At 36.8% G+C, this 27627-nt stretch overlaps 1 long non-coding RNA gene across 5 annotated transcripts in view; it reads left to right on the top strand.

Annotated features, from left to right (window-relative positions):
* LOC140529292 (uncharacterized) overlaps nt 1–27627 on the top strand; it is an 84352-nt gene that overhangs the window by 33388 nt on the left and 23337 nt on the right. For 2 of the 5 annotated variants that reach the window (XR_011975484.1, XR_011975482.1), the window contains exons 3-5: nt 8624–8669; nt 12506–12608; nt 25040–25100. This is a non-coding gene — a long non-coding RNA (uncharacterized lncRNA). Of the gene's footprint in view, nt 1–8623; nt 8670–12505; nt 12609–13617; nt 13853–17692; nt 18345–25039; nt 25101–27627 lie in introns of those variants that run through there. The other 3 variants (XR_011975483.1, XR_011975485.1, XR_011975486.1) reach the window with 3 other exon arrangements.

Here is a 27627-nt window from a genome sequence, read left to right on the forward strand (position 1 = left end):
CTATTATGTGCAAAGTATTGTGTTGGGAGCTGGAGAATATAAAGGTAAAACAAAAAGAAAACCATTTCAGCCCTAAAGAAACTTCCACTCTTATTAGAGAAGTAGAATTGATTCTTCTATTTGCAGATGCATTTTGTTGATTAAATCAAGACCCAGGACACTGAAGAATCTCCTGAAAAAGATCTATAATTACTAAGAGGATTTTGGCCTGTCCTTCTACACAGGAAAGATCAAATGAATGAAGGTCTATTGCTCAGATGTCTTCATGCTTCAGAATAGACATCCAGGAGAGGTTGTCCAACGTTGCATATTGCACCATGCAATACGGATGAACTATGAGCATGGCCCAGAGTTGAAAAGGAGGAAAGTGGAATGAATTGCAAAGCACATTTCCTGACCTCAAACTTCCCACAATTGCAAATACCAGGCTTTTCAATATAAACATTTCCCCAGTGTTGCTGTATGACAGCAAGACCTGGAATGCCACTAACTCCAAAGAATTAAAGATGAGCATCACACAGAGGGCAATGGAAAGACTCGTGGTAGGTGTAAGCAGGCTGCAACATATAACCAATAAAGAACTTGCAAGAAAAACAAGAATAAAGAATGTCATCGAAGAATGATGTGACTGAAAGAGAGGATGGGAAAGTCATTTGACAAGAGCTAGCAATGACAAATAAATGGCTAGAGTGTTCTATTGGTACCCCGACACTGTTGGGAGAAAGTGAGAAAGGGCTTTAGCATGTTAGGGGACCCTTTATGACAAACTTTTGGGAGGACATGGAAAAGAGTTGTAGACATGGACAGAGAGACGAGGATGAGTACCAATCTACATTGTAAGAGAGATACAAAACAGATAAATAAACAAAAGATCATTTGGAAAGGGTCCTAGTAGGTGCATTGCTTTTGTCCTGAGGGTTTGAATAGAGGGAACAAGAAGTGTAAGGCTAGTATCCCAATGCTGTAGAAAAGAGGAAGTTGCAGAGGAAAGTAAACCAGGAGAACAATAAAGAAATGATAATGACAACAAAACTTACTCTTGAACCATTTAGTCAAGTCTATACATACACACACACATACATATGTATGTCTATACAGTCTCCCCAAAGGAATATACACACATATATGTATATGTCTGTGTATATGTACATATTTAAGCATATTTGTATACATGTGCATGTACGTATGCATGCATGTATGTGTATGTATGTATGAATGTATGGAGTCTCCCATAAGAGAATTAAGTTCCTTGAGAGTAGGAACCCTTTGTTTCATTTTTGTTTTTATAGCCCAGGCACTTGGCACAGTGCCTGGCATAGAATAAACACAATAAACATTTGTTGATTAGACAGGTAGGAGGATAGCCACATTCGTTGTCACAAATGGCTACGATGAAAGAAAATTTGAGTGAGAGGGAGTCATTGTCAGCATAAAAACTGCAGAGAGGTCAAGTAGTGTGGAGAATATTTTTAAAAAAAGATCATCCACTTTAGCCAATAAGAGATAAGCAGACGCAGAGAAATGCTTCAACTTGATTCACAGAATTGCAGTTTAGTTTACAAGGGATTAGTGAGTAGGAAGTGAAAAAGTGGAGGTTATAGACATACATACATTGATTGATACAGAGGATAGCTTTTTCTAGTTTGTGAAAGGATGACGGCTTGAGTATCAATGTTAAGTTTCAAGTAACTCTTTAAAGAAAGGGAAGGTCCACATATGGAAGGAGCCAATTCATAAAGAAAAATTGAAGATAAGAAAAAGGAGATGAGCAAAAGAGTAATCTCCCAGAGGCAACAGGAGAGGATGGTATCAAGGAAACAAGTAGAAAATTTCATTTTGCTAAGAAAGACTATCTCCTCCTCTGAGACAGGGTGATAGGATGGGGAATGGTGTGGAGAGATTTGAGGAAGGAGAAGGAGGGAGAAGAGGGAGGTCTCGCAGAATGGTCTCCGGTTTGTTTTTTTTTTAATAAAAGACAATTTCCTCTGATGAGAGAAAGTGGTAAGAGATGAAATAGAAGGATTCAGGAGAAAATATTTCAAATATGCATTTTGTGAGAAGTGATAATCAAAATAAAATGTTGCACAGATTCTGATCTCAAGATACAGTCACTAAGTTCTTGGAAAAAGGATGAAATTCCCACTTTATTCTCCTGTGATTGTGTTTTTCTACTGTATCTAAGGGTCCTTACAACTTCCAAACTCCTACATGCACTGACAAGTCGAGTCCCCAGAGCAAGATTGCCATGTATCCCCTTAGGGTTCGAGTCTAACTAACCTTGGAGTGTTAAATGTTGTTTTTTCTAGTAGTATTATTCATGGTCCCCCACAACTGTCCTTCTCCCTATGAGTTACCAGTTGATACCAATTAGTCAGTCACACAATTAGCTTTTAGAAAAGGGTCTTTACTATGCTAGTATGGTTGGTATAAAATATCCTCTAACAGTCTATAATAAACTCTCCTATAAGTTCATATATAGTAGAGGGGAAAATGAGCTGACACTTAGAAAGCATATGTAGCAGAGGGATAGGGCACCTCCTGGAAGTCCTTTTGTTGGAGTACACAAGAGGTTCCCTTTAGATATGATATAGTTTTTCTGCTGCTGGGTTCTTGGTAGAGTCTTAGATATGTATCTAGTCTGCCCTTGGCTCCTGAAGGAGACAGTTGCATAAGTTGTTCTGGGAACACTACAAGGATGTTCAGGGGAAGATGGACGGTCTAAATCCTCCAACTTTCTGAACTTCACAAGGTTGTCCTCTAGCCAAGAAAGAAAAGGAAGAAAGATGGGCCAAGTTGATTTCCTCACCTCTCAGTTGATTCCTTCTCAGGAATTTGTTTGGAATCTTTGCCCCTATATCACCACTTTCTTCCATCTCATTTCCAATACCTCAGTGGTTCTATTCAGTTCCCAGAGGACAGCCAATCTGAACAGACCTCCTGTAACAAGTAGGAGATATCTAGACTAGTAGACAATTCACAGCTAGTGGACAATTGAGATGTAGTGTTGCCTTAGAAATGCGTCAGGTCTAGGTGGTCAACTTGTGATCTCACCTGATAAATCTTTCAGCACATTACATATTATTGCTTACTTTAAATGGTGTGGGAGAATTTATTGAATGACTCAATGACCCACTACGAAAATTCAAAGAATAAAGATGTCCATGGCAGAAATGAGTGCAAAGCTGATAAACAAGTCAGAAAAATCAGATCTGAAGGGAGCAAGTTGAAGAAAAGAGTAAGAATAAACTAAGTCAACTGGAGTGGAATTGAAAAAGGAAAGGACAAAATCAAATAGAAAAATAGAATCAAGAAAACTGAAAGAAAGAAGACAGGGCTCAAAAGGTTTGAGAAGCTGGACAAAAAATAAAGTCACTATGGAAACAAATTGTTGAATGAGAAAAAAGGCTGGTTCTTCTGCCTTTTGTAAATTATACATGGGATGTAGCACTTTAAATTAACCACCACAAGGAAATCCAGAGTTCTGACATGTGAAACATGAGGATGTCGTTATTAGCTGGTGTTTGAGCATCAGCCATGAAGTATATATTACAACAAAGTCCAAACTCAGTCATTTCAATATTATCAAGTTAATCTTAACACAAACCAGAGAAGTTTGTGTTATAATCCCGTTAAGATGAAGAAGGAATTCAGACATACCAACTCTATTACTGCAGACTCAAAACAATTCCAAATATTGTACCAGGCTGCCCTGCTGTTGAAGCATATTTTTTAAAAGTGCTTTTAGAAATCCATTGGGATGAAAGCAATATTAAATGCAATTTTTACTACCTCAGCATGATTCGTATTTCTCTCTACCTTGCTGCTTTGTCTCCTTCTGTCAAAAGTTCGCCTACAATTAATGTACTCACAGCACACTTATATTTCATGTCAAATGATAAAAATGTCAACAAAGCACTATTTTAGGGTACATATTTTCTTGATCATTAAGAAAATTTAGAAACCCCATTTCAATACTAAATAAAGTCTCAAAGTGAGCATATAAAGTTAATTACAGGTAAATCCAACAAAACATTGTCCCAGACTCACATCATTTTTAATAATATTAATAATGATTATTAAAGTCAGACTCCATCATAATACCACAAAACTCTACTATAATATCTTGTTGTCATTCTCTCATATGCAAATCTGATAGTCACATACTGAATGTGACTCGAGCCACTTTGTCAGTCAGTCAATCAATAAGTACTTATTAAGTTTCTATGGTGTGCCACATGCTGTGCTAAGCACTGAGAATACAAAAAAGAGGCAAAAGACAGTCCAGCCCTGAAAGAGCTCTGTCTACTGGGGGAAGATAATGTGCAAACAATTAAGTACATACAAGTCATACAGGAAAAACTGGAAATTAACAAGAGAGAGAAGGCACTAGAATTAAAGCAGATCAGGAAAGGTTTCTGTAGAAAATAAGATTTTTAGCTGGGACTTGAAGGAAGCCAGCCAAGACAAGGAGGGTCAGATGAGGAGGGAGAGAATTCCAGGCATGAGGGAAAGTCAGTGGAAATGCCTGAAGCAGAGAGATGGAATATTTTGTTTGAGGAATACCAAGTAGGCAGATGTCACTGGACCACTGAGTACATGGTAGGAGGTGGGGGAGTAGTGTACAAGTGTAAAGGTAGAGTAGGAAACAATGATGAAAATCTTTAAATGCCATACAGGGTTTTATATTTGATTCGAGATGATAGAGAACCATAGGAGCTTATTGAGTAGGAGGGGTTGATATGGTCAGACCTATGCTTTAGGAAGATCACTTTGGCAGATGATTGATAGATGGATTGCAAAGGGTGAAGACATTGGACCAAGTCACAGACTATCACATTAGTCCCTCCTATCATTCACCACTTTCATTTCTTTATGTGTGCTGATGAATGAAGGGAAGTGAATCACGCAAGTGTTCTGAGCCCATTAAAAATTAATGTTATATAATGGTAACTGGGTCCTCAACTGCTGCTAGGAAATCCTACTATACCTCCCTTATCAACTGACTGTCCCACTCTCTGCAGTGGTTCTTCCAAACCTTTCCTTTCCTCCTCAAACCTCCCTTATCTCTCACTCTTTTCCCCACTCTCTCAGTTGAGAACCTTGCCTCCTTTTACCAAAAAGGTTGAGGCCCTTCACAGTAAGCTCTTTCTTCAGCTCCCTTCTGCCACTTTTCCTTCCTTCACTGTTGTTGCACATAATGGAATGGCCTTAAAACTTACCAAAGGCTAACTTCTTTACTTGCACAAGAGATCCCATTCTATCACTCTCTCCTCCAACAGATAAACCCCTCTGTCATCATTACTCTCACTTATTTTCAACCTCCCCCACTCTGCTGGCTCATTTCCTAATGCCTACAAACATGTCCATATCTTCTCAATTCTGAAAAAAACTTTCACTTGATCCTTCTATCCCCACTAGCTGTTGTCCTATAATTTCTTCTGTTTTTTGTAGCTAAACTCCTCAAAAAGACTGCACAAGAGGTACCTCCACTTCCTCTCCTGTCACTCTTTTCTTAACTCCCCAAAATCTAGCTTCCAATCTTATCATCCAAGTTACTAATGCTCTTAGTTGCCAAATTGAATGACCTATTTCTAATATTCTCTTTTCTCTAGGTTTTCAGGACACCACTCACTTCTGGTTTTCCTCCTACCTATCTGACCTCTCCTTCTCTGTCTCCTTTGCTGGATCCTCCTATAGATCATGCCGTCTAACCACTGGTATCTCTCAGGGTTCTATTCTGGACCCTCTTCTTTTCTCCCTCTATATTTCTTTACTTGGTAATCTAATCAGTTCTAATTAGATTTATTTACCATTTCTATGCTGATGATTCTCAAAATTAACTTTCCTGACCCAATGTCTCTGCTGGCTTCCAGTCTCACATCTTTAACTGCCTTTCAGAAATCTCAAATTGGATGTCCAGGAGACATCTTAAACTTAATATGTCCAAAACAAAACTCATTGTCTTTCCCCTTAAACCGCTTTCCTATAAGGGAAAATCACGCTCCCACTCCCTCAGGTTCAGAGCGTAGGAGTCATTCTGGATTCCCTACTATTTCTCACTTCCTATATCCAAACTATTGCCAAGGTCTATTGATTTCACTTTGGCAATATGTCTCCAATATATTCACTTCTCTGCTTTGTTACTGCCATCATAGGTCTTCATCACCTCACACCTGGAGTATTGCAATAGCCTGCTGATGCCTGCCTTAAGTCTCGCCCCACTCTAATCCATCCTTCATCTAACCACTTCAGTAAGAGATTTTCCTAAAATTCAGGTCTGTTCATGTAATCCCCTTGCTCATTAAACTCCAATAGCTTCCTATTGCCTCGGGGATTAAAGGCAAAATGCTCTTTTGGTATTCAAATATAGGTAATATAATATTTATAACCTACCTTTCCAATCTTCTTACACCTTCCTCCCCAACATGTATGCCTCAATCCAGTAACACTGGCCTGCTGGCTATACTATGAACAGGATACCATCTCTTGACTCCATGTATGTTTTCTGTTATCCCTGATGCCTGGAATGCTCTCTCTCCTCCACTCCAACTACTGACCTCTCTGTCTTCCTTTAAGTCCCTACTAAAATCCCACTTTCTACAGGAAGCCTTCTCCAACTTAATTCCAGTGCCTTCTCTCTGCTAATTATTTCCTATTTATCTTGTATACACTTGCTTTGCATAGTATTTTGCATGTTGTCTCACCCATTAGATTGTAAGCTTCTTGAGGACAAGGGCTATCTTTTGCCTCTTTTTGATTCCCTAGCTTTCAGCAAAGTGCTTGGCAAAAAGTAGGTGCTTAGTAAATATTCATTGACTGATAATAAGCATTATAATACATGTAAATCCAAAGGTTATTTTCTTAGTTCCCAATGAGCCTACCTCAAAACTTTTCAATACACAAATCTTAGAACATTTTCCCAGGAGGAATATCCTAAGGAATGTCTTCATTTAAACTGATACTTTTTCCCCATTTTTCAAAGTCCCATCCTTTAGCTATCCCTAAATATGTGTTGCTAGGATCATTCAGAAGGCATATGAGCATCAAAAGTAGTGCTAAGTAATAATAACCACTCTGAATTCTATAAAATATTAACAATCAACATGAATTGAATTTAGTGAGTTGGAAATTCTATTTTAGTAAAATAAATGTCTCATTTTCCTTTTCTTTAAAGTGATTAATAATGACAAAAGACAGAGCATGAAATTTTTCCTATCTATATTAAGTGACAACTACATAACTCTGTGACCTCCTGCTTACTTTGGAGAAGTTTGTGATATAGGGATCAGAACTTAGAACTAGAATTCCCAACCTAATTTGAGGGTTTATTGGCCTTGAATTGTTTGGTGGCCACAAATACACTTAGAAAGGAGAATCTCAGTGAACTACAGGCACAGGTAGAAACTCAGGATTCAAGCCAGACACAAGGAATTAAGTGGATAATGAAATTCCAACCAGGAAATGAAAAACAGTACACCACCATCATGAACAGACATATGTGTCCACACAGCAGTACAACTTAGGCATGATGATTAAATGTCAGAGAAGGACTGCATGCCCTTTGCCCTAGTTTTAAGTAAACTTCTTTTTGTGAGCAGATAACAGCACATATCCACCTTCACACCATGTTGCTTGCCCTCTGGTCATTATCCCAATCTCCCTCAGCTTGAAATTTGGACTCTGCCCTTGGGATACCAGACTTTGGGAGGTGAGTTTTCAACATCTTGCCAAGAACTAGGCATCCACATTTCCCATTCATCTCTATACATTGTCACCTACACTTCAGGCATCACCCCATATATTCCTCCACACTTGTCTCAATCTCCAGCTCTGTACCTACACCCTCTACCTTATACTACACTGCAGGGGACCCAGTTTCAAATCCTGTCTTTGATAGTTACTTCCTATAAGACCTTAAGAAAATCACTTGACTTCTGGAAGCTTTGGGGATTGGAGCATCTTTGGGAATGGCAGATAGAGCAGAAGACTAGGAATCAGTAAAGTCTGAGCTTAATTCCAGTTAAACTCCATTAATTTTGTGACCCTGGGCAAGTCACTGATCCTCTGTCTGCCTCTGGTGACTCACTAGGGCTCATGGATCAAGCCAGATCAGCATGGTTGACCCAAAGTGTGTAATGCAGCTTCCACAGTCATCACCTTCACTTCAGTTGCTACATTTTTCCCTAACTGTAAAAAACACAATTGTGGCCCCAAACGTGGCCCCATGTGTATAGCTCAAGATAATGCAGCCGTATTCCTCCACAAATCTCAAGTTTTGGAATTAGGCAAAGAAAATTATGTTCTGATCTTTGTAAGTGAAAACAGCTTTCTTGGAATGGCCTGTCTCATTCAAATTGAAGGGAGATGATTTTAATTTTTTTTCTTGTTTGTTTTTTTAAATAAACCCACACACTGGATAATAAAATATAGTGGGGAAAATATAGTAGCTAAGATTTTAAACTTTTAAGTTAAAAATATTCTTTTTTACTAATCCTTTCAGAAAATGGAACTTAAATCTCTTAACATGCTATTATATGGCTATAAAATCAACCCTCATAGCATCATAAATTTAGATCTACAAAAGACTTTAGAGGCCATCTAATCCAACCCCTTTATTTTACAGATAAGAAATTAAGACACAAAGAATTACTTGTCCAAGGGCTACACAGGTAAGTGACAGAGACAGGTCTTCAACCCCAGCTGTCTTAAATCTAATACTCCTTTTCACTCTAATTCCTCTCTATCACTTTGATCAAAGAATCAAATGGTGCCATGGAAAGACTATGGAATTGGAAATCAGGGGAACTGAGTTCTACTTTCTTCCCCTTTGCCCATAAAGAGTCATATAAGCATTATGGGATCTGACGACTTGGAATATGATATTGTGGAGGTCAAAGGAACTAGGATTAAAACTGAGAATCACTTACCCAACAAAAATGAGTATAATCTTTCAGGGAAAGAAATGGACAGTCAATGAAATAGAGTACTTTCAAGCAATCTTGATGAAAAAACCAGAGCTGAATAGAAAACTAAACTTTCAAATACAAGAATCAAGAGAAGCATGAAGAAATAAACAGGAAAGAGAAATCATAAGGGACTTATTAAAGTTGAACTGTTTATATTCCTACATAGAAAGATGATATTTGTAATTCATGAGACCTTTCTCAGTATTAGGATAGGTGGAGGGAATATATGTGCATATACATACACACACACACACACACACACACACACACATACACACAGAGAGCACAGGGTGAGTTGAATATGAATGGATGATATCTAAAAAAATAAGGGGTGAGAGAGGATTATACTGGGAGAAGGAGAAAGGGAGAGGTAGAATGGAGTAAATTATCTCATATAAAAGAGGCAAGAAAAAGTTTTTATAAAAGTTTTAAGGGGAAGAGAGGAGAGGTGAGAGGAAAAGAGTGAACCTTACTATCATTGGATTTGGCTTATAGAGGGAATAATGTACACACACTATTGGATATGAAAGTCTATCTTGTGATACAGGAAAGTAGAGGGAAGAAGATAAGAGGGGAAAGGGATGATGGAAAGTCAAAAGGGAGAATGGAGTAATCAGAAGCAAACACTTTTGAGGAGGAAAAGGATCAAAGGAGAGAACAGAATAAATGGAGGACAGGAGAGGAAATAGTTAGTCTTTTACAACATGACTGTTATGGAAGTATCTTGCATAACCACGTATGTCATTCCTATATTGAATTGCTTGCCTTCTCAATGAGGGTGTGTGGGAAGGGAGGAAGGAAGACAATGTGGAACACAAAGTTTTAAAAATGAATGTTAAAATTGTTTTTACATGCAACTGGAAAATAAGATATAAAGCAATGGGGGTATAGAAAGCTATCTTGCCTTACAGGAAAATAGAAGGGGAAGAGATAAGAGAAGGGGTGGGGAATGTTAGAAGGGAGGGCAGATTCGGGGAAGGGATAATCAGAATGCATTCCATCTTGGGTTGGGGGAAGGGGAGAGATGGATATAAAATTTGGAACTCAAAATCTTATGAAAGTGAATGTTGAAAACTAAAAATAAATTAATTTTTAAAAAGGGGAGAAAAGAGCCATGTGACCTTGAGTCTTTAAGCTGATTCGCAGCTTCCCCTTTTCTAAAATGAGTTGGGACTGGATGACCTCAAAGTACCTTTCCACTCTAACATTTATTAAATTTTCTGATTCATTTCACTCATCTTTTGTCATTTTGAAGCCCAGTTTTCTGCTGCTTCTCTGTTTATAGTTCCTCTGTCATTGAGGACAATGGAAAAGATCAGGAGAAAAATTCAAATCTCTGTTTTTATCAGAAGCTCTAGGGAAACCATTTGAAACTACTGGCTAAACTTCAGTTATTTATTATTTATCTATTATTTATGCCTTGGAAATTCAAAACCACAAGTATTTGTTTCTTCTGTATCCCCTTCAGAGACTAGTAACAGGGATGTTATGTATACCATGTTTGTGGAATACATGCTCATGGAACACTTTGAGTTTCCCCTATCTGTTGTCTAAATAATTTCCTTCCATTGATTAATTTGGTGGATAAGGATGCAAAATGGTTTCAATTATAATCTCTTGGTTAAATGTTCATAACTTTGTGAAAAATCTGCCTTTTGATTTGAAGCTTTCCATTCTGTGTTTAATCTCCACCCAAGTAAAGTTATTTTTTCCCTTTTGGAAAATTTGAGGAAAAGCCCTGTGATGATTTATAAGTTATGAAAGTGGAAAAATGCACTCTTCCTATTATTTAGTGAAATAAAATCAACTGATAACTACATAAGATTGAATAAACAACTACTGTCCAATGAGTGCTTTTCTATAGTAAATATAGAAGACTTCAATATATAAAGATCAACTTTTCTCTATTTTGGAAAATTTCTTAATCTAAATGAATAATGGTAGGGATGACAGAAAATTCCTTGTTGATTATACACAGTAATCATTTTTAAAAGAAGTTTAAATATAAGGAACAATATAATGCTCATATATGTATGCATGTATACATATATACACCATATATAGGCATACACATTCTTGTTAAAAACTGACATGGAGTCCGAAAAACTGAGTTGAAATTCTGCCACACACCCCTCTCTGCTAGTTATGACTTTGAAAAAGTCACTTACATGCTTCAAGTCATTATTTTCTCATGTGTAAAATAGCGTTCCTTATGCCAGTCCTGAATGTGATAGGTTTGTTGGGTCAAGCAAGATAATGGATTTGAGAGGGCTTTGTAAACTGAAAAGTCTGAAAAAGTAAAAAGTATTATTATTCATTTAATTTTTCTCATCTTTTTTCCATCAAGTTCAAATAGAAAAGGGCCATAGGCCCCGTCACTGGATTCTATTGTATTTAATGTTCTGTTGTGTTTGTCCTTCATTCTTGAAGAGGGCCATGACATCAAGATGATGATATGACTTGCACTTGACTTTGTTTTCAGTGAGGGAGGGCTGTGCAAGGTCACCATCCTCACATTCTCCTCCTGAGCCATCTGGGTCCAGTGGCCAGATATGGGCTCTTGAAAGGTAGATAATAATAACTACTATTTGTAACTGAATAAAGGTCAGCTCACCTGTAAATTCACTGTCATCTTCAAGACACCTCTAGTAGCAGAACTTCACCCTGTTTCCCTATTAATTTGATTTCTAGCATCAATAGCTATTTTTTTATTTCTGGCACTAGATCTGTATGTTTTGAATGCTTTTTCTTTCCGCATAACCTTGAAATTATGAATATTTGCTATGGTAACATCTATTTAAAACATTCTCTTTAAGTTTTTAAGGATCAATGTCACATTAATTTGATTGTGGGCAACAGTTTTGGTCTGTGATAATAATCTAGTTGCAGAACAGTTTATCTGTTAAGTTCCCAGGGATATTTTGAGGACTATTTGTAGTACAGAGATTTGTTGTCCATTTACGGAATAAAACAGCTTCTGATACCAATTCTAGTCGCCAGGGTGGTGTCTTGCTAGATATTCAGTAGATGTTAAATTGTTGCAGCCTACAACTAAAAGTTGTACTAAAAATATAATTAAAAGTTTCTGTTATTATATTGTTCCTCTCATCTTTTTCAATGAGATTCAGAAGCCATTCTGTGGCAATTCACTAACCATCTATTAATCTTTTCTATTTAATGTTCATTAGCCTAGTACACAGTTGGATAAAATGTTTTTTAGTCATTGAAAAAAGCTCATCTGTATAGGTTCACTGAAAGTATCTTTGATATAATTCTAGCATCAGACAAGACAACACAGATGATATGCCCCTTATCCTGCTCTCATATAGTTTTGATTTCTTCTGCTAATTCTCTACATTTTAAGTTTTTCATTCCATATAGCTTGGAGTTTCTGAATATTTAGTATGGAATTATATGTTTAAAAGAAAAAAATATTATTCTTAGGTCTTTGTAGATCAATATCATATCTGGGCAATTATAAGAGCTTGGTCTGTGACAAAGATCCAAGTCCATTCCTATTTTTTGGTTATATTCTCCAGGATCTTCTGAGGAGGTCTATGTCTGTAGTATGAAAATTTGTTATCCACCAATCTATGAAAGTTAGCAAGCTTCAGATAGATGTAGCCAACATGTCAAGTCTTGGTAAGTATTCATAAGGTACAAGTTTGCAGTAATGTGTTGCCCAGTTTCTCCGGCCCCTTACATAATCTATATTGATCACTAAGTATAGGTTCCTTCCATAATTTCTAGTAGCAATGATCTCGTCATAAATTGTCATCATAAACCCCTCTATTTCTACAAATAGATCCACTTGACTAAATCATTTGTTCAGTACTTGTTTGTCAACAGATAGATGGCTGAACTCATGTGGATGTTACACATGGAGGGACTTTTGCTTCCATTTTTTGATATTATATATTTCATAAGCTCCTTTCAGAGATAAAACATTTTACATAATATTCAACAAATGTGAAAGCCCAAGAATGGAGTCAGTTCGTTCCAAAAATATTTCTGTAGTCCTGTTTATCCTGTCATCTAAGTATACCTACAATCCCCTTCCTCCTTTTTTAATAAAAAGTGTCAATCTTTCTACAGCTGTCTTAGGTTGATGGGCCCTATGTTTTGGTAATATTGTATGCAAGGTTTGGGGGTGTTGTTTTTAGGATACTTTCCAGTTCTCTTCTGGTGTGTTTTACTATCCTAAAAGTGTATGCTAAGACTGGCACTGCACAGCTGTTATTTTTTTTTAAACATGTTCTTACCATTTGACTTTGTCTCAGGATTCCAGGAGATTTTTAGCCAAAGCCTTTGCCTTGATGACTCTATGCTTGACGAGTCTTGCCTAGAATGGAAGTTTTCATAGCTCAAATCCTTCAGTCTTCATCTTTCTTTAGTGTGCATTAAGAATTTTACTTATCAAAGTCACATGACATCTTGATTTCTTTGGAGAAAGATTCCACAATTGAAGGAGTTGTTTAATGTGTTTGTCAATGGAGCCATATAGTTTGGTGCTGGCCATATACATCAGTGATTAATAAGATATTTTGGCTCTATTCTTTTGAATCAGATTAAGTGAGGTAATATTTGAAAAGCGGTTAGCAGAGTGCAAGGCACATAGTAAATAACAAAACCTTTTTGAATTTCCTCCTAGCTTTGAAGACTTAAAGAAGGAAATGTACTTTGAGATCTTCCAGTCTAATGCCCTTATTTTGCAGCTAAGGAAAATGAGACCCATAAAATTTAAGTAATTTGCTTAATGTCATATAAGTAGTGAATGGTAGATTGAGGATTTTAACCCAGGTCCTCAGATTCCAAGTCCGTCAGTCTTCCCATTGCTTTGCCTCTTGTGATCAAACTTTCAGGTTATTTAAAATGTGGACATCAAAATAAAATTTGTAAAAATACTCAACTTATGTTCATGAAATTTGGAGATGTGAAAATTAGTAATTTCACAAAATTCAGGTAAGACAGAACAAGGGATTGTGAACTAAGTCACTCATGAGTTACCGGTAGCATGCTGATTGTGCTGAAGTCTGACAGTATTTATGTTTTGAATTAATAAATAAAACAAAGAATGCTAAAAATAAATCTTGAGCTATGACACATTCATATGATTATGCCAGCTTTCTGCCTAGTAAACAGTCAGAAGTTCTTACTATCCTCTTAACAATGTATTTTTCAAAAGGCACTAATGCATGAAAAATAAACAGTGTAATTTTGTGGGTAAAAAAGACACTCCCATGAAAATTTCTTAGTGCTATTAAGCCATATTTCTGCATTTGCCACATTTATTTGTCACATATATTGGCATTAGCATCTTGTGCTCCTGTGAACTTAAGTGAACTGTTTTCTTACTGTAGGGAATTAAATGAAATACTCAATTTTGATTTACTACGATGAATTTCCTTATCTGTACTAAAACAACTTGCATTTTCATGCAATTTCTTTATAGACTCACTAAATCATTTTATTGTATCCTGAGTTCCCATGACTTGCACTGCATATTCATCTTACTAGTTCAGATCTACATAGGGTTTTAAGGTTTACAAAGTGATTTCCTCACTAATGAGGTAGGTGGTAGAGGTATCATCATCCCCATTTTATAGATGCAGAAACTGAGGATAAGAGAAGTTAATGGATTTGCTTAGAATCTTAGCTTTAGTAAAAGTCAGAGCTATCAGCTCTAGCAATTGGTAGCTTACTTTTCAGTAATGCTTTTAAAAGGTCAGCATTGTTTACTGCAGGGCTAGAATTAAAAGGGAAGGAAGGAAACATTTATTAAGCACTTACTACATACGGGTCACTGTGTTGAGCACTTTACATATATTATTTCATCTTATGAACAACAGCCCTGGGAGGTAGGGCCCATTATTGTCCCAATTTTATAGTTGAGGAAACAGAGTCTGAGGTTAAGAATTTTTCCCAGGGCCACAAAGCTAGCAGACCTTCTTGACTCCAGGCTCAGTGCATCAGCTAGTTTCCTGACAATGACCATTTACAGTCAGGAAGAAAAGGGAGAGTTATTTAAAGAAACCTCTGTGGCTGTTAATTCCTCTGCTGACTTTTCTTCATTGCTGGGGGTGCCACATTTGGCACTGTCCAGACCTACAGCCTCGCCTCTTTCCACTGGGCTTATAAGCCTGCTATGAGTCATGATCCTAGTCCCATGATGAAAATGACTGGAGAGCCAGATGCCAGATCACTCCACATTGTGCCAATGCCATTCTGTCTTTCCTTTTGCCCCTTCCTTCCCCAAAGTTGGCTGACTTAGTGTTCTTATGCTATTTCCTACTCAGACTTTCAGCTGTCTTCATATAAGCCAAAACTTTATGGGAGGAAATAACTCAAAATACAGGGCCCACAGTTTCTCAGGTGGGGGCATACACACAATCCTAATTCACTAACATCTCAGTTGGTCAATGAGTTACTTAGGCATTCACACTGGTATTGTTCATCCATATACCTTTTTCTGCCTCATCAGAATTTTTTCTTTCAGCATCTTCAGAATTCCATTCTTAAGAATTATCCATCCCTACTGGAATGATATTTTAGAAAGTTTTTGGCCATAAAATGTTAACCATCCTATCTCTACACAACTTTAAACTGGCTTCCTCAAAATTTCAAGTATGTGTCAGACCAAGCTTGGCTTTCTTCTCTGCAATCACAAATTTTACAATGGAATGTTTCAGTTCTCCCCAAGGTTTCCATTATTATATTATTTTTAAATCAACCAATTACTTCTTCATGGTTGATAAGTATCAATAGAACAGAATATTCTTAATAGAATTTCTACTTTGGGTTTCCTCTATCTTTAGAAGGAGGAAATTATCATTTAGCTGAAAATGTATTTGCTTAAGGGAGGAAAAAAAAGAAAACATAATGGCTGATCTGCTTTTGGTAAGGAAGGAGTTCCAGAAGATGTCTAGATATTGAGGTCACACATTATGACTATATTATACCTCTGGGCAGGCTTCTGATCTGTTTTCCAGATTCATCTTTTACTCTTTGTTTCTAGGTGCATTATATTTTAATAACTCAAGTGCTCACCCTCACACTTTCCTCACTGTGATCATTTTCATTTACCCACCTAAGTTTGTCTTCTTAATATATACTATTCCACTACCTTTATTTTACCTCTCCTGTTTTTTTTTGGAAAAAGGCATATTCTTCTCGGGTCATATTTCAGTTACCAAGGCCAATGATATCTATTTAGTCAAATTTAGCTCCTTGCCTTAGGTTGTTTATTTCATCTTACTCATTCCCTTTGTGGTTTCTTTTGCAAGACTCAAGGCAAAAAAAAATCTCACCAACTGTTGTTGGGTGCACTCTGTCTCTGACCAGAAACAAATCATTTCTATATTTTAAGCTATATGAAGAAATGTAGGTTCCATTCTCAGGTGCCATCTTCTTTCTTCCCTCTAGTTCCTGGATTTCCTCAAATGTAGGTATCTTTGGAATATACAGTGCTACTCCACCACACCTATTTAATAGATCCTGATTCTTTGAATCAAGTATATCCTCCCAGTCACCAATCTTAGGAATACTCCAGTGCTTAGCACAGAACTTTGCATATAGTTGGTGTTTAATAAATGCTCATTGACTGATTGAAACCTGTGGGGTCAAATTTATCTCCGTGCATCTCTAGTTCATCTTCCTAGTTATCATCTCCAAGGTTCGGTTCAAGTGCCACTCCCTTCAAGAGACCTTTTCAGATTCCTCCAAAGGCTTTTCTCCTGGAAAAATCACTTTGCATTTTTTATATATCCTGTGTTTACTGATGAGTGAATGTGTCGCACCCCCAAGGAGAATGTAAACTCCCTGAGGGTCGCAACTGTTTCACTTTTATATCTCTATCCCCAACACCTAGCACAGTACCTGACACATCTTAAGCTGAATCACTAGAAGCTAACATGGCTCCATCAAGAAGAGGTTGGTCTAGATGAACTTCATTTCATTAATGATGATCCATTACTTACCGTTTTGACAGAGTTAGATCAAAGAAATGTTATAGATGTATACTTTTCCTAGATTTTAGCAAAGCACTTGACACAGTACCTACGCTGTCCTCATGGATAAGATGCAATATAGGCTAGACAATACATTCAATTGAGGCACTTTGAAATTGATAAGCAGCTATTAATGACTCAGCGTCGTCTCAGAAGGAGGCCTCAAGTGCACTATCCTGGACTGAGACTTGTATAATGTTTTGGCTTGGTTTTGTCTAAAAATAACACAATCACAACTTTTTTTTTTAAATACCCTTTAAAATGTGGTCTCTCTGGGCCAGCCCACTAGGGCTAGTGCTGCCCATGACCATGCTCAGGTTGAGTCCACAACACTCAGCAATTTCAAACCCAATACAAGTGCATGCTTTGTGGTTGTCATTTCAGTTGTGTCTGACCCTTCATCATCCCATCTGGAGTTTTCTTGGCAAAGGTACTGGAGTAGTTTGTCATTTCCTTCTCCAGTTCATTTTACAGATGAGAAAACTGAGGTAAAGAGGGCTAAGTGGCTTTCCCAGGTCACACAACTAAATGTGTGAGGCCAGACTTGAACTCAGGAAGGTGAATCTTCCTAACTCCATGCCCTGCACTGTATCCACTGTGCCACGTAGCTGCCCAGTGCATGCTTTACAATAGTATTAAACATCATGGAAACTTATGTATAAATAAAACATTCTTTTTCTTCTCCACCTCTTTTAACTTTATACATTTTAAACAAACAAGAGGGACAAAGGACAAGATGAAGAAGAAAAACAGCCTGTATAAAAAGCCAAATCTCCTTTTTCCAATGTGCTAAGAATCCTTCATACAAATTTCTTCTAGTGTGTGGATTTTGATTTTGCTCATATCGCAGAAGAGATTTCCCAGCAGATGTGACTGGAGAACACTGAACATCTCCAGTAAGAAATTCAAAAAAAATCTTGGGAACGAATAGAAATTTCAGTACTTCCTACATATTCTTATCCCACCAGCTTCCTGGATACTGCCTGATTAGGAGTTTTCAGAACTCATCATGAAGCCGGATGAAAATGGCATATGGTACCACTAAAAACTAATACTGAACCTGAAACATGGTGGAATTTAGGACTGTAACACTTCCAAATGCATCGGAGAGATTAGTGATATGATAACTTGAGATGCAAGTCCAAGCCAGCTGAATTTATTTCTGAAGAGATTTTGCTGGAAAATTGAATTTACTCATGGTTTTGGGTTTTTTTTTTTTGCTTATTACATCTTATATTTGCTGAACCATAACTGAAATAAAGTAAACAGTATAGCCAGTGCAGTCCAAGTATTTCTACTAGTATTTTGTCCATTCTTGTCCATAGCCGTCTTTGAAGTCATTCATATTATCATTTTCCTATAATGGCTGTAAGTAAATGAGTGGGTCATATTTGAATCTCTGGCCCACATAGACAATAAAGTAGGTAAAGAAGCTCCCACAGATTTTAAGATTCCAATTTGGAGGTAGGAGTACAAAGCCAGGTTATAATTAATTCCCCAATCGGTCCTTCCTGGGGCATGGCTCCCGGGTCATGAGCTTTCTTACAGGCTAAGGCAATGGAAGGAATAACATTAGTGCCCAAGCTGATGAACAAGATGGCAATAGTACCAAAGGGCAGGGGGACCCCAGCAATGGCGAAGATTAGGAAAAGGGAAAGTTTTTGGCTAGGGGGAAATGCAATAATTTTTTTCAGATTGCTAGACCTGTACTGTTTAAAATTTTTATCAATTATTTAAATTGGGGGCTTATGAAATTTATATATAATGCAAAACTAGGGAAAATAGCTAATATGCCAAAAACCAAAAATGTCTTCACAGGTTAGAATATTGGGGCAGATCTAATCAGATGAATTTTAGTAGATTTTAAGTATTACAGCTGGGATCAAAAAATCAACCTCAAATGTGACAGAAGGTTTCATAGATATATTTGACAAGCTATCTATGAATAGTTTGTCAGAAAAGACTTGAGTGGGAAGGATGGTTATAAACATATGATATGGTAGCCATAAAAGTTCATTCAACTTTGGGCTACAATTTAGATAGGGATATTGCCCTGAATGAAAGAGATAACAGTTTTGTTATACTCTGCCATGATCATACTATATTTGAAGTATTATATTAAGTTCTTGATACTTTATTGTAGAAAAATGCATTGATAAATAGGAGTAAAAGTAGAAAAGGGCTCAGAATTTCAAATCTGAGGAGCTGGATCTGAATCCACACTCTGCCTCATACTTCCTTATGACCTTTGGCAAGTGATTTCTGTTCTCCAGGCTTGAATTTTATCTATAAAATACAGGGGAGCAGGGGTGGGGGGAGGGATTCAATGGCCTCTAAGGTCCCTTCCCGCTTTGTCTGTGATCCTATCATCTTATAGGAATAGAGCACTCAGATAGCAAAGACAATGCCTATGAGAATATATTGAAAGAACTGGGGACTCAGTTTAATGAAGAGAAGACTTTGGGGGCAGGATGCAGAATACAAAAAGACATGAGTGTTTTCTTCAAGGACTTGAAAGGCAGTCCCATAAAAGAGGGACTAGACTTGATCTTCTTGAATGCAGGAAGAAGAACTAGTTTGAAGGGTGGAATGGGGGAGAAGTTACACCAGCATAAGAATGTACAGCCTTTCTGACATATGGAAAAACCTTAATTAAAGCCACCCAAAAATTTAATAAATTTTGATCAATAGAACTGAACTGAATAATGTCATGTCAAACCAGCATCATTTCTTTTTTTCAACAAGGTAACTAGACCTAAACCAGAGAAACACAATGGATTCCAGCAAAACATATGGCAAAGTCTTTCATAAACTCCTTTTGCATAAGATGAAAAAAGGTGGGCTCGATTATAGAATGCTTAGGCAGATTCCTAGCTGGTTGAGTAATACTATTGGAAGTGTTGATTAATGAATCTATATCACTCCAAAGGTGAGTCCTAGTCTGTATTTTTATCAGCGACCTGATTGAAGACAGAGAAGATATGCTTCTCACACTTTCCCATTACAAAGCTAGGAGGGATGGATGCCTCATACAATTTCTCTGAGTGTTCTCAGACACACCTGGAAGTGATCTCTCTCTCCTTTGATCTCATAGCTGTTTCTACTCCTTTGTACGCATGCATCACATTCTAATATGTCTTATCACCTCTACTATCACCCTAACAAGGTTAGTTTCTTGTGGGTGTATTCATACATATATGCATATACACATGTAAAAATAACTGCATAGTATAAATACGTAATGTGCATACATATATGAAGACAACATTAAAATGTTATTCATCATGGCATAGCAATGACCCTGAATTCACAAAAGCAATGCCAGGAAAACACAAACTCCTTCTGGTTATACCCAGCTAGGAAAGACTGGTGAATTGGCCCCATGGTAGATTATTCATCTGTCATCTGACAACCAGGCTAGCTACTTTTCAGAGAGGCTCTCATCACCAGACAGTTGGTCACCAAATGATGTTGTGTTTGGGGTTAGGCTTTCATATTTTAAATTTAGAGGGTTAGGGTTTTTTGGTGAGAACAATTGATGTAATTCATCTACTAAGACAATGTACGTAGTACATTGGTAGAGGGTGTACCCAAACCACTGGACTCAAAGACCCATGAGACATTGAAACAATATGCAGTGAACCCAGCAATTGACCCTTGACTCCAACGCACAAGGGATTACCATTTCCTGCTAGGTCTCTTTATATCCTTGGATTTAGGAAAACTGTCAAGAGAATTTTATGGTCCCCTATGACCAGAGAGTGTGACAGTTTCCTCTTGTGTAATCAGTGGAAATCATCCCTACCTTATCCCTCCAGAGCATTATAAAATTAACTTTGTATCTCTCTTCTGAATCTTCCACAAGCATTTCACATTCTACTCTTGTTGAATCAAGAGAAAAACAATCAAAGATGGGAGCAGTACCTTAATGGAAAAGTACTTTGCGAATAAATTCAAAATGAATCATACTCTGCAACAGTGAATATGATTTACTTTCCTCCAGGTCTCTTGCAGATCTGAAGAAGAAAAACTCCAGCCACCATTTGGAGAGAATCTCTTTAGTCACCAGTTTGCAAGTAAAATGAACAGATTGAAAAGTGGTTGCGTCTTTGTTGGATATAATAAAGTTTTATAAATGGTTCAAAAGGAAAGCCCTCTTTTCCCTTTTTAAAGTTTAACAAGAATAAGCTCTGAGTTAGAGTTACCTTGTATTCTATATATTAGAGAAGAAGTTCTTGGTAGAAACCAAATATTTGTTTTAGGATCCCAGCCAGAAAACTGTTTCCAAAACTGGTTTTCCTACCCTTCTTTCTCATACATTGCTTTCTTGATACACAGTATTACCACAACATGTAAGGCTTAAAATCTGGACCAGATAGGCATAGGAAGGAAAAGCAATGAGGGGCACCTATGGCAAATGTGAGGGGTAGTGAGGAGTATGACGGTAAATGTTTCACCCAGCTCTCTGGGGGAAGAAAACTGTACACATGGCATACTTTTAAGCTTAATCTACATTACTGGTATTTTTCATCACTTCTTGAGTCTAGACAATTAACCAAGCAATAAATCATTCCCTGATTTGTAGTTTTTGTTCATTTCCTAAAGTATAAATGCTTACGTTGAATAGTTCAAGTTAGCTTCAGCACAACCCTGGAGGTACTCCACTACTCTTTAATAACTATCTTTCTGCAGTTCTAATTCTTTCCTCTCTTTCATTCATTCTTTCCCTCAACCCTGCCCCCTACTCCCTCTTGCCTCCTCTCCCACACTACTTTTCTCCTATCCTTTTTTGTTTCTTCCCTATATATACCTTCTTTATCTACCTTACTCTAGTGATGACTGTCATGGATGATGAAGATGCTGATACCTGGGATAAAGTGCTTCCACTAGTCAGAGGTAGTTAAGATTTAAGATGAAAATTAGAATGGCACTATCTTGTTGTTTTGAGGTTTTTTTAACTTGGAATTTGTGGTTAAGCTATTTTATATCTGTCTTTAACAGATATAAAATTTTAACAGATTTGTTCTGGATCTTTTAATAAATTGTTTATGGAAATGAGCCAAGTTTTAACTCTGCATCTCTGGTCATAAAATTAGTTCTTTATAATAGAATAATAGTACTCAAATTTCACTTCATAGTAGATTCAGTTAAGGGAGTCAAAAATTTAAATGCAGGAAATCAAATAGAAATGAGATATGTCATCTCTTTCCATTTCTGGAGTCTGTAGGGAAGAAAAGAACAGGGAAGAAAAAGTCAGTTAAGAGGCTCAGTGAACAGACTGCTGGATCTCAAGTAAGAAAGACCTGAGTTCAAATCCCACTTCAAATATTCACTAGCTGTATGACCCCTGAGCAAATCACTTAATTTATGTTTGCCTCAGTTCCCTCATCTGTAAAACAGAGATAATAATAACACCTATGTCCCATGATTTTTTGTAAGGATAAAATGAGATAATATTTGTAAGTATCACCTCAAAGTGATACTTAGCTGTTAGAAGACAGTCAGAGAAGGATACTCTAACCAGAGGAAGAGCAAATGAGAAAAATCTCCTATAAGGACTTTTGGTTACCACCAAGTTGACTTGTTGCAGGATCCAGAAATAGAAAGATCAAAGAAATGGCAAAAATATTAGCTGATGTTATATAATTAAGAGTTGCAAAATGCAATATATAATTATTTCATGGGATCTTCAGTGTGGTATGTACTGTCTTATAGATAAGGAAACAGTTTGGGAAGGTTGAACAACTTGAACACAGACACACAAATAACAAGATTTAGAGGATTCAAAACCAGAGTTCCTCCTAATTTCCATTCAATAGTCATTCCCTTCCTTACATAGTAGATTCTGGGTAAGTTCTGCTTTGCTTCAGATTCAAAAGATTTTGATTAAACTGTTCAATTCTGTCTTTTAATCTTAAATTTTCTGCTTACATGGCGTTTAAAAATTGTTCTGGACTTGTTGGGAATGCTCGGTGGACTAGGATGGAGATTTCTGCTTGGTGCAGGTTGAGCTGGATGATCACTGAGGTTCCATCCTTTTCTCATGCTATGTGATTTTAATCCTAGTTTATAAATGTGCCAAGGGAGGTGAATATAGTTCATTCAATCCAATCCAACAAGCACCTATTAAGTGCATACTATATGCCAGCCATATACAAGGCACTTTGCTAGGCACTGGAAACAGAAAGACAAAAACAAAATCTGTTCCAAGAAGTATATATATACATACATAAGATAATTTTAGAGTAGTAAGGCTTCATGTAGAAGGTGGGACATGAGCTAAGATTTAGTGATTATAATAAATTTATAACAGAAAATGCATTAGCAAATAAGGTATTAAATCATCCCTTAACTTTTAAACCTTGTTCTTTAAGATAATTATATTATTCTAGTCTTCTTGGCCAAGGTGAGTCTTCTGTCTACTAAGTTATATACTGCCTTGTACATAATAAGTATTTGATAAATGGCTGTTGAATGTTAACGATTGAATTCACTTCACTACTTAGTTGCTTTACTGAAAAATTATATTATTTATTTGGGGCTGGGGGAAGAAGGAAGTCATGACAAAGTGATAATAGGAATATTTCAAGGGTGATCACCTTTAGTAGTTCTCCCATTCACAAAATTTCCAAAGGGAGTTGGAACCAATTCACTTCATCTCTCCACCTTGCCCCTCCCAAAAAAGAGGGAAAAACCAGTAAGCTCCATGGTGGCAGATACTATGTCTTAATTACCTTTATCACCTTCAAACCTGCTACTAGTTTGCAAAGGAGTAGGAGATAAGTTGGATGTCTAATTTCATTAGGGTAAGAAGTCCTCCCCTTGAAACAGAACTGCAATGTATCTATTACTTATTGTCTTAAGTTATTCGCTTGGAGCACTCAAAAGCTAAGAACTTTAGAACTAGATGGTGTAATGGATAGAGTGCTGGACTGAGGGCTGAGTTCAGATCCTGCCTGAGACATTTACTATCTGTATGATCATGGACAAGTCAATCAATTTCTCTTAGCTTTAGTTTCACTGTCACTAAAAGGGGGATTATAATAGCATCTATCTCACAGAGTTGTGAGAATCAAATATGATTACACATTTGAAATGCTAAGGAAATTTTAAAGCTATAGACAGACAAACAGATATATGAATTATTATTTCAACACTGCTATGATGTTAGTGGCAAGACTTGAACTCTAGTCTTCTTGACTCCAAGTTGAGTTTTCTGTCTACTAAGTCATACTGCCTTGTGCGTAATTGATATTTGATAAATGGCTGTTGAATGTTAAAGTATGAATTCACTTCACTGCTTAGTTGCTTTACCGAAAAATTATATTATTTGTTTGGGGATGGGGGAGGAAGGAAGTCATGATAAAGTGACAATAGGAATATTTCAAGGGTGATCACCTTTAGTACTTCTCCCATTCACAAAATTTCCAAAGGGAGTTGGAAGTTTGGGTTGTTTGGAGAAACTGCCTTTATTATTATGCAACTGATATGAACTGAATGTCAAACTCTGTGGATTTTTCCATCCTATTCCACAGCAGGGATAGACCAGGACATAAGAATAGATAGAGAAGAATCATTTTTTTTCTAATGGTGCAAAAATGGAAGAGGTAATGGTGCCAAGAAAAAAAAAGCCAGAACAAGGAAAACATACAAAGGAAAAAGGATGTGGGAGGAGAAACAATGAAAGCTTCAGCCAAAAGAAGGGAGCTAAGGGAGAGAGTTGAAAATGGAAGTGAGCTGAAAAAGTAAACAAATAGTAGTATTATTTTTGCTTACTATTTATTTGATAAAAACCTCAAAGTAATCTACAACCATATAACTACACATACGTCTTGCCTAGAGAAATGTCACAAGATCCAACAACCTAAGCTTAGCTTTAAAAACTTACTAATTTCTACTCAGAATTACTGGTAATCCAGTTAGAGTATGAAGTGAAGTTTCACACACCTTGTAAATTAGGCATCATTACAATTTTTTAATTGGCTTAATTGTCTATAATAAAATCCGTACTTCTTAATGTAACATTTAAAAGGCTTTCCATGATCTGATCTCAACTTATCTTTCCAGCTTTATTTCACACTACAGTTATCCTCTCCATGTCACAACTTTCCTGATCAAGGTTTTGATGGTAAGTTGGCATAAGAAATTAAATGGGAATTTGGGGAGGGGGGAGTTTGTGGAAGCCACAGGTAACATTCAAAGGCCAGTAAATAACAGAAAAAGTTTAGAAACTCAGAAATGCATAAAATAACATATAATACTATATAATGTCAACAGTTTATCTTTTAATACCATAATAATTTGTATTTCATCTGTTGCTCAAAGGGAGGGTCAAAAAAATTTTACCTAGATTTTCCAAATTGTGGAGACACTGCACACCTAACCCACATGATATGAAAATGATAACTGTACCCTCTTTCATGTACCAGTCAAACCATACTATTAAGCAGTGCCCAAACATGCCCCATTTTTCCTCCCTCTGACATTTTGCTTACACCAAACCTTATTCCTGACATATGTTTTGCCCTCTCTTCAACTGCTGTAACCCATGCTGAGAAAGTCCAATTCATGGTGTCTTCATGGTTTCTTCCCTAATACTTCTAACCAAAAGTAAAGTCACCCATCTCAGATGTGCCATAAAACTTTACTCATACCACTCTTATAGCACTTATACTATTCTATTTTAACAGTAGTGATAGCTAATAGCCCACATTCACATATAGAATATTACATTTAAAGAGTATTTTGTTCACAATCCTTCAAGTTAAGTCCTATCTTATGTATGTGTCATCTCACATATTCATCTTCATAGTCCACATAGCACCTAGAACTGTACCTTGCATTCTAGGCAGCTGGCAATTAATAAATTCATGTTGAATGTTAGGTGAATACATGAAAAAATTTTCTTTTTCCTTGTCTGAATTTCAAAAGTTGAAGTAGGAAGAGAAGTACATCATCAGCTTCTGAGCAGAATCTATATCCCATTTCAACACTGCTTCAACTTGAAGAAATTTGGTCAAATCTCTGGCAAGCTCCCAGGTTCTCCCCTTTACCCACAGTAGAACACATAAGAATGAATACTCGGTCAGAGTAACTTTGCTTTTCTCAGAAACAGTTGCCCCAGTTCTTTGGGTCCTAGGCAGACAAGTGAAATTTACATAACAGAAATAGTGTGTGAAGACATACCTCAAATTGCTATTGGCAAAAGGCATCCTCTGAGACTATAGCTCTGAATAGTACCCAGATCTGCCAAAAACATGGCTATCAGGTAGCAAAATAGCTACCCTGGCATACCAATGTGAATAGTGTTGTGTAATCCCCCATTATCTACAGAGAGATCCTGTTTAGCTATCTTTCCTAATGCCTAGACTATAATTGGCATAAGAAGGAGTAGTAGTGAGAGTATGGGTATACTGACACCAAAATTTCTCATATATGATATATACATGTACTGGAGAGGATTAACCAGACAATAAGCACAGGGCAATCTCATATTCTTTATACCTTTTGGTCAATTGTGTGACAGAAGGCAAAGTAAAACATTATTTGCGACTGCTTGTATCTTTCTTAACACTTCATCAAGGATATACTGGGTAAGGGTGTAGATCATCCCTTAAAAATATCATAGATATGTGAAAGTATGCATAGGGGTCATTAGTTTTTGTTATTTTCCAGGCTACCTTTTTTTGGTAATAATAAGGTCAATGATTTTTTTCGAAGCATTTAATATCCTTCCTGCTTTCAGATATTCTGAATATCAATCCCTTAACACACTCAAAATTGTATTACCACCAGCACATTCAGCTTTAGTGAAGATTCCATTGACTCTAGCTATTCTTGCCTTCCATGTTTTCCTTCAATGATATTTTTAATTCCTCACGGGACACATGTAAAACTGTGGTGTTGAGTCCAAATCAGCAACTCCACCGTCATCAATGGGGAACAGGGTTATAGATATCAATACAGACATTCTTCATTTTTTTCATATCCTCTTTCCAGTTTCATATCTAAATGCTCTCAAGATGATCTGGTTTAGATGGGTATCTTGCCAGGCTTTCTCTAGATGTTTTTCCCCTCCCCCACCTATTCATTGTTTTATGAGGTTATAATCTTGATAATCCTTCTTTATATCCCTCTAAGAGATTATATAAATGAATTTATATTATTATAAACCAGTGCTACCCTTTTCTTCCATGCTTCTTTGTCAAGGAGGTCAATGTTGTCTTGCTGAGGCAGTTTTTAAAGCTCTTTTGATTTCCTCATTGTAAAATCTGACCTACATTGGTTAGATTTCCTTGGGAAATAACAACTATCTATGCTTGTTCCTGTTTCTTCATTCCCTCATTTTTTGCTCCTGAACTATGTTTTCCAATATGTTTTCTCCTTAATCTTTCACCTTTGCCCTGAAATCTTTGGGAATTAAAGTATATATTAGGTTATTTTGGAGGGTCTTCTCTATTTCTAGAGAATTTCTCTACCTCCTCGTTCTCTACAACTAAGTTTGGCATATAAACTGTAAATATTTTCATGGTGGTCTTTTCACAAATCTTAGTCATGAGTTTGGAAATATGAATTGCCCAGATAATGTTCTTATTGCCATTGGATTCATGATAAAACCATTCTACCAAATTTCTTTGTCTCTCCAAGGAGAACCT

The sequence above is a fragment of the Notamacropus eugenii genome, chromosome 2, assembly GCF_028372415.1.
Source record: "Notamacropus eugenii isolate mMacEug1 chromosome 2, mMacEug1.pri_v2, whole genome shotgun sequence".
NCBI classification, from domain to species: domain Eukaryota; kingdom Metazoa; phylum Chordata; class Mammalia; order Diprotodontia; family Macropodidae; genus Notamacropus; species Notamacropus eugenii.